This window comes from Ambystoma mexicanum, chromosome 13 (genome assembly GCF_040938575.1).
Source record: "Ambystoma mexicanum isolate Mex_15411 chromosome 13, UKY_AmexF1_1, whole genome shotgun sequence".
NCBI classification, from domain to species: Eukaryota; Metazoa; Chordata; class Amphibia; order Caudata; family Ambystomatidae; genus Ambystoma; species Ambystoma mexicanum.
Window position 1 is genome coordinate 736,374,414 of NC_090938.1, and position 9,488 is coordinate 736,383,901.

Consider the following 9,488-nt stretch of genomic DNA (forward strand, 5'->3'; position numbering starts at 1 on the left):
CCTGATGAGCTCATCCTACCAGCTCCTTCCTGGAGCGCTCAGGCGCACCACACTCCCCCGCTACCACCAAAACAAGACCGCGTGGTCCCCCAGCTGGCACCTTGGGACCCTCCACGGATCAACTAGAACCTCACCCACCAGCCGATGACCGTAACCTCGCTTAATTTTAGCTGGAGTCGCCCCCCACCACGGAACCATTGCTAAGTCTCTGAAACTTCCTAAATCAGCCTATATTTCCACCATGCGCCTGCCAGCGGAAAAGGGGAAGAAGGTGGACCCGCCAAAACTCACGCCCCAAAAAGCGCCAGAAGAGAGAGGATCTCTCGCAACCAAAGAGGACCGCCAAGCCTTTATGTCCGATATCAAAGCAGAGTTTAGATGCTGCATGTCAGAACTCCCTGCAAAGCTAGAACAAACGGAGCAAAGGGTCAGTGACATTGAACATAGGATGGGGGAATCAGAAGACCTAGCCCAAGAACACTCCAACTTGCTAGCGGAAGTGCAACGCACAATCCGGTCCTTAATGGATAGAACCTAGATCCTCGAGCACAAGCAGGAAGATCTGGAAAACCTCTCCCGCCGCAATAACCTGCGCATCCGAGGAGTACCTTCCTCAATCCCTGACAAGGAGATACCCGAGTACGTGGGCAATTTCTTCCAGTCGTTGCTGCTGAACCTAGATGAAACTCAACTTATACTTGATTGCACCCACAGACTGCGCCCACGTCGAGGAACCGACTCGGACTCCCGGATGTAATCACAAAAGTCCATTTTTATACCACCAAAGAGGCCATCTCAGTGATAGGTCGCACACGAGACAAACTATCATTCTAGGGCTCTCCCATCCAAATCTTCCAGGACCTCCCCCCTTGACGTTGCAGAAGCGCAGAGCGCTGCGCCCACTCGCACTCTTCCTCCGGGACGAGCAGCTCTGCTACCAGTGGCTCTTTCCGATAGCCTTATAATTCTCACACAATGGCACCCTGTGAACCATCAGCCATCTCGATGATGCAGCATCAATCCTACGTCCCGGCTTCCCGGGGGGCCCAGGGTCCTCCTCCCCCGGCCGAAAGAGTCCCGATCTGGGCTCAGCTTCTCCCAAGCATGGGCGCGCCCCGTGGACAGTGCAGAGACGCAGTAAACTTAAATGAAGATCAGCGGAATGCCTGATGAACACATGACACTGGAACCCTGCTTGCCTAAGCTTGCTGCGGGCCCCATGCGGTCCATACCCTCCTCTAAGGTGGATGTCATCGCTTTACCCTTGGAGTGAAATTCAACTACGTTGGCTGACAAAAGCCTGGGTGGCTAGGGGAGGCACCGATACTTCAAAACCAGTCCCCCTGGTCGCAATTCTGGCACCCCGTTGGAGGCCGTTGTTAAATGTTTGTACCCCCCGTTGGAGGCTATTTGAAAAACCTCAGCCTCAGGAGAACCCAAAGCAGCTTACCTCTGACAAATTTGGCTGACTTGACTCTCCCCAAACCCCGTCTCACAGCAAGGGAGCTCGGAGAGCCAGCCCCCACATTTAAAACTGAAGTTCGCCACCCTAAATGTCAGGGGCCTAAATTCCCCTTCCGAAAAGGAAATCCATCTTGCAAAGGCTACAGGACGACCGAACATCAGTAGCTTTCCTGCAAGAAACTCAACTGATCCCGGCGGACTTCTCCCGCCTGCGCAGCAGACTTTTTCCTCTACAATTCCTGGCTTCCAACGGCACCAAGAAGGGAGGCACTGCCATTTTTTTCGCAAAATAGCTGAATCCCCAGGTTCTAGACACCCTACGATGCCGGGAGGGTCACTTCATCGCAATCAAATGCATCATCATTGACCTACTCTATACCCTCATCTCAGTTTATGCTCCGAACAAGCATCAGAAGGGTTCTATCGAGACTTGGAGGAGTCCCTCCTTCCATTCATTGAGGGGCAAGTCATCATTGGAGGAGACTTTAACGGAGCTCCAGACCCTCTCAAGGATAGATCGCACCCCCCATCATCTAGTGACCGGAAATTGGCAAAAGACCTGCTCCACCTTTTCCGAACGATAAATATCGTTGACACCCGGAGAGTGTTATTCCCGGAAGAGAAAAACCTATTCAAATGTGCACCGCACCTTCTCGAGAATTGATTTACTGCTGGCCTCCCCCCCAGATGCTGGTCTTCACGGACAATGTCACCATTGGCTCCCGGATCCACTCAGACCACGCCCCAGTCTCACTAATCCTGCAAGCTCACAACCCAGATCCCTCCCCCCCCCCCCCCCCCCCCTCGCCGCCGATGGAACTTATATGACCCTATCCTGGGTGACATGGTAGTGAGGGACTCCCATTGCCAGAACAATAAAAAAACTTTTTCATGGAATACCGCAACGAGGACACCTCCCAGCCAACACCTGGGATGGCATGAAGGCAGTGGTCATAGGGGAGCCGATCGCCCAAGGCGCAGCCTTCCATAAATGAAAACGGGTGACCCGCGCCCTCCTGGAAGCTGAAGTCCGCGAAGCGGAAGCCACTCGCAAGCGGAAGGACTGGTCCCCGAAATCCTATAGGGCCCTGCAGGTGGCAAGAAAAAGGCTGGAGGCGCACTATGCTGACGCCACGCCGAATCTACTGACCAGAACAAAACAATGGTACTACGTCAATAACAACAAAGCTAACAAACTGCTTGTAAACAAGCTGGCTAAAGTGAAGAAAACAAATACCATCCTGGGCCTCCTGTCATGATCTCTGCTTCCAAAAGGTCAGGGATTTCCCAACTCCCTTGGAAGCAGATCCATAACCCAGGTTCCGAGTGCCAACCAGTCCCAATTGGGACCTTTTGGACCCAGTCCTGGCGCCAGTGGCACCAGGCTCATAAATATGCCCAGTCCCAGCGCTGGAAGCGCCGGGCTCATAATGCTTGGGTGGACTTACCTGCAGCAGACCATGCTGCTTACTTGCCTGCCAGTTGAGCCTCTGATCCTCTTCTGTTTGAAACTACTTTTCCTGTTGGGTGGGGCAGGAGCCACTCCCTAGATTCAGAACACTGGAACTCTTCTGGAAGGCAGGAACTCTTTTCTTACCTAGGCGTGGCTGTGGAAGGAGACACCTAAGCACTACAGGAGGCTATTTAAACCACACCCGATGGATGAATCTTGCTTTGCGTTATTCTGCATCCTCTGCAGCAGAACGCTCACCGTGTCTTCTGCATCTGATCCTGGGCCTAAGGAAAAAGGCTTACCATCCTGAATCCAGTCTTCAGCAACACCTATAAAGACAAGAAAGAACAGGTTAGCATTACGGTCTTCAGTGACAGCTCTTCACTTACCTGGTCCATCGGCTGTCACCAACGCCTCGCGCTGCATTCCGGCATCTGAAAGACAAAGGCTTACCTACTCTTCGTGCGCTCCGGAGGTCTTCACACTGCATTCCGGCATCTGAAAGACCAAAGCTTACCAACTCTTCGCACGCTCCGGAGGCCTTCGGCGCTGCATCCCGCATCTGAAAGACAAAACAAGGTGCGTTTAAAGACATTGGGGAACTTTAATACTCACGTGCCATTACTCCTTTCCACATCTAACCCAGTGGGTATTCCAGCACCCTGCAGCCACTCCGAACTTGTACCTGCAAAATAAAAAGACAGTTAGAGCGCATCGTGAAGCAGGCAACAAGCGCTTACTTACGTGCTTCCAGGCGCTTCTATTCATCACACGGGCTCCATCTTCAACTCACTTCAGCCCGTCATCCGCCATCGCCGGAACCCTGCAAAACAAGAAACATCATTACTAAAGACTTTAAAGACATTAGAATTACTCGAAACTTACCGTTCGTGCAGTAAACGACGGACAGCAGTCCTCTGAAGTCAAGAGGCCTGCTCCCCTTATCCAGTGAAGAAAACTGGTTACAGCACCCTGCCCCGAGGCAGATGGAGAGCACGGCGTTCACTTACCTAAGACATCTTACCCTTCGAGTCAGACATACAGTGCACAGAGGTCCAGCCCAAAGAGCCAGCCGTGTGTTACACATCACCTTTGAAGATACGGTATACGCCCAGTCAAGACCGGCGCCTCTACGGGAATCAGGTGAGCGTTACACCTCCGTGACCCACAGGGGTTGGTCCAATTTGCGGAACACAAGAAGTTACACCTGGTGGTAGCCCACCAATCAGAAATAATGACAGCAGTCCCGAGGAACCTAAATGAACAGCAGTCCTACATCCAAGAGGCAGCTCTCCCACTCCTGACGCCCGCCGCGGCGAGAGAAGGACTCGAAGTCCCCATCACGAGCGAGGAAGTCGAGGAAGCCATAGAAAGCTTGAAATCCAGTGCCCCAGGCCCGGATGGGTTTTCCACCCGATTCTACAAACTCTTCCATCCTCAACTGGTGACCCCTCTCTCGTCTCTTCAACTAATTTGCTGCCACTGGGAAATTCACTCCAACCATGCAGGAGTCCATCACAGTCCTCATCCCTGGAAAAGATCCCAAGGACAATAGTTCGAACAGACCCATTTCTCTATTAAACCTGGACGCCAAAACATATTCTGGCCAACCGCCTTGCACCTTTTCTTCCGAGCATTACAGACCCGGATCAGACTGGGTTCATAATCCACAGGTCGACAAAAGGCAACATACGTAAAGCACTAGACCTAATGGAGGTCGCCAAACAGGAAGCGCAACAACTGGCCCTGCTGGCTCTGGATGCAACCAAAGCCTTTGACAAGGTGGATTGGACTCATCTACACCTCTCCCTCGAGGCCTTCAGCTTTGGCCCAACCTTCAAGAAAATGGTCCTGGGTAATTATCAATCCCCCAAGACCCGGCTGAGAGTCAACGGCCTCTTGACGGACCCAATTCCCCCTTACGTGTGGAACGAGACAAGGATGCCCATTGTCCCCCCTACTCTTTGCTTTGGCCATGGAACCCCTGGCCCAACTTGTCCGCCTAAACCCTCAGATCATTGGCCCGCAGATAGGCCCCACCCAAAATAAGATTGCTCTCTACACAGATGATGTGTTGCTGACCATCATGGACATTAAGGCTTCCATGAGAGCGGCCCTGACCGAAATTCATAGTTTTGGTAGGGTAGCAGGTTTCGCCATCAATTTTGGAAAATCAGTAGCCCCAGCGGTAGGTCTGGGCCGAGGTGAAAGGGAAGCCCTAGAGAAGCAAAGCCCATTCCAATGGAGTGTCAAATCTAGTCCATACTTGGGGGTCCAGATCCCCGCCCATCCAAAATAGTTTACCAGATGATCTCCCTCCCCCCCCTCCCACGGTTCCTTTACGCCTGCTCCTCCCTTCCGCCCTCAATCCCGCTCCCCCCCCCTGCAGCGGCTTCAAAGGAAGATGATTGACTTTATCTGGAAGGGCAAGAAAGCATGCATCCCCCAAAGAACCATGATGGGCAGTACGAAATTGGGAGGACTGGGGGTTCCAGACCTCTGCAAATATCAAATAGCAGCACAGCTGGGCCACTTTCAAGCATGGAAAAATACTACAGGGTGCCCAAAATGGGTGGAGAACGAACAATCCCGCCTCTCTCTTCTCCGCTTTCTCCCGTTCATTCCCTCCGTGCTGCGCCGAGCTTGGCCAGGCGTGCTGTCCTCCATGAAACAATCGATGAAGGCCTGGGATTGGGCCCCGCAGACATAGAGGTATCCCAGGGGGCCTGAGTACATTCTCCTAAATCTTGCTTCCTACACGAGCCCCCGTCCCACTGGAGCTTACAGTAAATGACCTGCCTGCCTGAGGGAAGATCTCAGCCCTCTATAAACTCCTGCAGGAGGACCCTTTCCGCACTAAGCCCTCCAACATGACCCAATGGGAGGCGGACCTGGGTCACGCTCTAGAGGACCATACATGGATGGACATCTGGTTGAGAACATGCATGGCCTCCCCCTGCATCACTAATCGGGAATGCGCCACATATTGTTTCTGCGATGGTACTCCCCCACCCCCCCCCCGCCTTCAGCACTTTCAGCTGGCATTGGACCCACACTGCTGGCACCTCTGTGGCCTCCCAGGATCCTATCTCCACATGTGGTGGACATGCCCTAAGGTAAAGGACTTCTGGTCCCAATGCCTTGCCGCAATAAAGGATATTACCCAAGTGACCCCCGAGCATGTCCTCCTGGGGAATCCGATCTCAGACTCTTACCCGAGAACAGGAAGGAAGACAGCATTAATAACCCAACTCCTGCTGGCGGGTAAAATCACGGTGGCACACACCTGGAAATCCGCGGTACGCCCCCCTGATGACTCTCTGGTGGGTTAAACCTTGGGACATACTAATAGCTGAAAAGGTCATGGCAGCCAAAGTGGGCCTCCTCCATCGTTTTACGAACATTTGGGCACTGCTGTTGGACTATGACCAGAACTACCCAGCCCTGACTTATAAGCCACGCTTAATCGCGAGAGCCCTCCACTTAACCAGCGAACATTGACCGCTTGGCCTGGCCCAGTGAGATTGGGTGACAACGAGGGTGGGACAAGGGAAATGTCAATGCACATGCATATCGAGAGGTTACAAGCAAATGTTAATGTATATGTTTTCCTGTGTGCTGATTTATAAATAAACACATTTAAAAAAAAAAGAACCATGGGTAAAGAACAACCCAGTTTGTTTTGTAGAAATGTTTAAGCCAATGTTTTAGTCATATTATGTATTAGGTTGGAATATCTTTTGTATGTGTGCTATACATTGAGCACTTTTTCTATAAATCTGTTAGAGGAAGAGGAGTATAAAGACTCAGACAACAACTGAAACCAAAGCTGTCGCTTGTCAAATGGATTTCACAATGGAGCAACTACTATTTGAGGCACAGCATGGTGCATTCAATAACCAGACTCACGATGCATATGTCCAGTGGCTGGAAAATGAATGGAATCACACCTGCGAACCATACAAAGTTACCCTGGACCATTGCTACGTTGTGAAAAATCGCCCAGATGAAACTGAAGACAATGAAGATGCATTGCAATTGCTTGCAGACGCTTTCACACAATCCACACCCTCTAAAAACTTTCCACCCACCAACCATTCAATGTTACCTGTTTCTCCAATTCATGCAGAAATATCACAGCTTGAAATATAAGAGGCTGAAGCTTCAACGTAATTGACTCACGAATTTGCTCAAGATCTCGACTTCAGTATGCCCAGTTTGGGGGAATTGTCCACCACTGTTGAGTCACAAAACACAGTACTGCAGGACGATTGTCTATTAAAGGAGCAAAAATGCATTGTATTCAACTGCTGCCTGTTAGAGATTGTACAAATGATTAAACGTGATCATAAAAAGAGGGAGAGCATATGAAGGGAGCCATTGGGAATTTCTCTAGTGTATTACAAGGCACCAACCTGAAAATCCAGGCCAGCTGTGTCCACCGCCATAACACATTTCCATGGTCTGTTCAACCAATGCTCTGCAAAGAGCCTGCTCGAAATGTACTTTGTTCAGCAGCTTTACTGTTCAGCGGACCGACTTTCAGTAAGATTTCAGGTTTCTGTCAATTTGTGGGACTTGAGTTACTTGCTAAAACCCAGTACTACAAATATCAGCGGGAATTCTTCTTCCCCTCTATTAGTCATGCCTAGAAACTCAAATAGACAACAATGGGCAGTGCATTCTCTGGCAAAAGTATCAGGCTAGCTGACGATGGACAGTGTGACAGTCCAGGATTTTCTGCTAAAAACTGCCCTTACCACTTTCAAGACATGGAAAGTAAACAAAATGGTGAGTCATTGTGCAGATGTCTGAATGTACATTGTCTGTGGCCATGGAGAAACATGGTTTCATTAAATCCATCGAACATCTGGAATCCAGGGGAATGCAAATAGACCTGATAGCCGCTGACGGGCATGTTTCAATAGCCAAGGACATGCGAGAGCAGTTTCCACACATTCAGCATCAATTTGATGTATTGCACGTTGCCAAATCAATCAATCAATAAATCACAGCTGCTGGTAAATAAAAGGCTTTGGAAAACCTTTTAAAGCAGTCTGTCTATAAGCAACCATCTTTGGTGGAGCTCCAAAACTTGTGATGGATCTGTTGAAATTCTACTTGAAAAATGGCATTCATTAATGCACCATTGTTCCAACATACACTCATGGAGAGAAGACCAACATTTCCACGAATGTGCACATGGACCTTTATCGAAGGAGCAGGAATGCCAGAAAAAATAGTGCCATGTTCCCCTCCACACAAAGCACTTGAGAAGATTGTGTATGATAAAACCCTTTCAAGAGACCTGAAGGGACTCACAGAATTCTGTCATATTGGAGATTTGGAGATGTTCCATAATATATGCCTAAAGTACAGGCCCAAAAGGTTGCATTTCGGCATAGGTGGTATGGAGGCCAGAACAAGACTAGCTGTACTTGCGCACAACAAGAACGTTGGCCCGGGAAAAAGCGAAAACTGCAGGAACTTTCAGCATGCTTCGTTACCTCATGGCCTTTACAAAACGAAGCAAACAATGGGTGGCCAAGCCAATCTATGAGGAAATAGAGTTTGAATTTATGAAAGATCTGACATTGACTGTGTTGGCCATACTCATGAAATGGCTCCTGATTTTTTCCCCAGGACACATACAATGCCACTGAACATTGCAAACAAGCCTTGTCCTCCAAAATTGGAACTTGTTGAAATGTTGACTTTCAGATTTAAATCATTTGTAGCGGTCTTCAAAATCTGCTCACAATCACATTTTTCATATGTTCCCTAATGTATGGACAATGTACAGAAACAATTAAATGGTATTACACTTGCAATTTCAATAATAGATAATGTATTACAAATTATTCATTTATGCCTGTATAATCGGGTTTATGGTGCATTCATGTATATCTTTTACTTTTCCTTCATTTATATTACTTATCATCTGTCTAGAAGACACATGTCTGGGGTTGCTATTGGCACTATTGTTCAGAAGAGAATTGCCCGAGCATTTCGGTGCTGGACTGCCCATTTGGGTGGGATGCAAATTGATATTACCCATCTGTGAAAAGTACACTGAGGCTTGGTGTCTGTCAAACCCTCTGCTAGACCCAAACCCCAAGCACACATGCAATCCATGGCACTTACGCTGAGGGCCTCCCTAAAGCAGATAGTAATAAGTCGTTCCAATAAGGGATATGATTTTATATGGACGAAGTGGAGGTGCGTCCCATCAACAATATAGGTTTGCCGAAAGGGCAATGGAAAGGGGTAAAAAGCATGCCATTGCTGACAAAGAAATCAACCCTATGGCTCTGGTTGGCTACATGGATCGAAATCAAGACCCTAAGCACACGCAATCTCCTACTTTCCTTCTGTAAATAGTACCCTTGTACAGCTGTACGCTCCTCTTATTCCAAGTACATGACAGTCAAATACTTCTCCAATCTGAGAGTGGGTGGCAGATCTCTCTCACCTGCAGGTGCCTGTCTTTCCAAAAGGATCCATGCCCCTGTCAGACTTCTGAAGCACCCTCTACAGTTCCGCAAAATGGTACAAACTGTACCCTTCTACA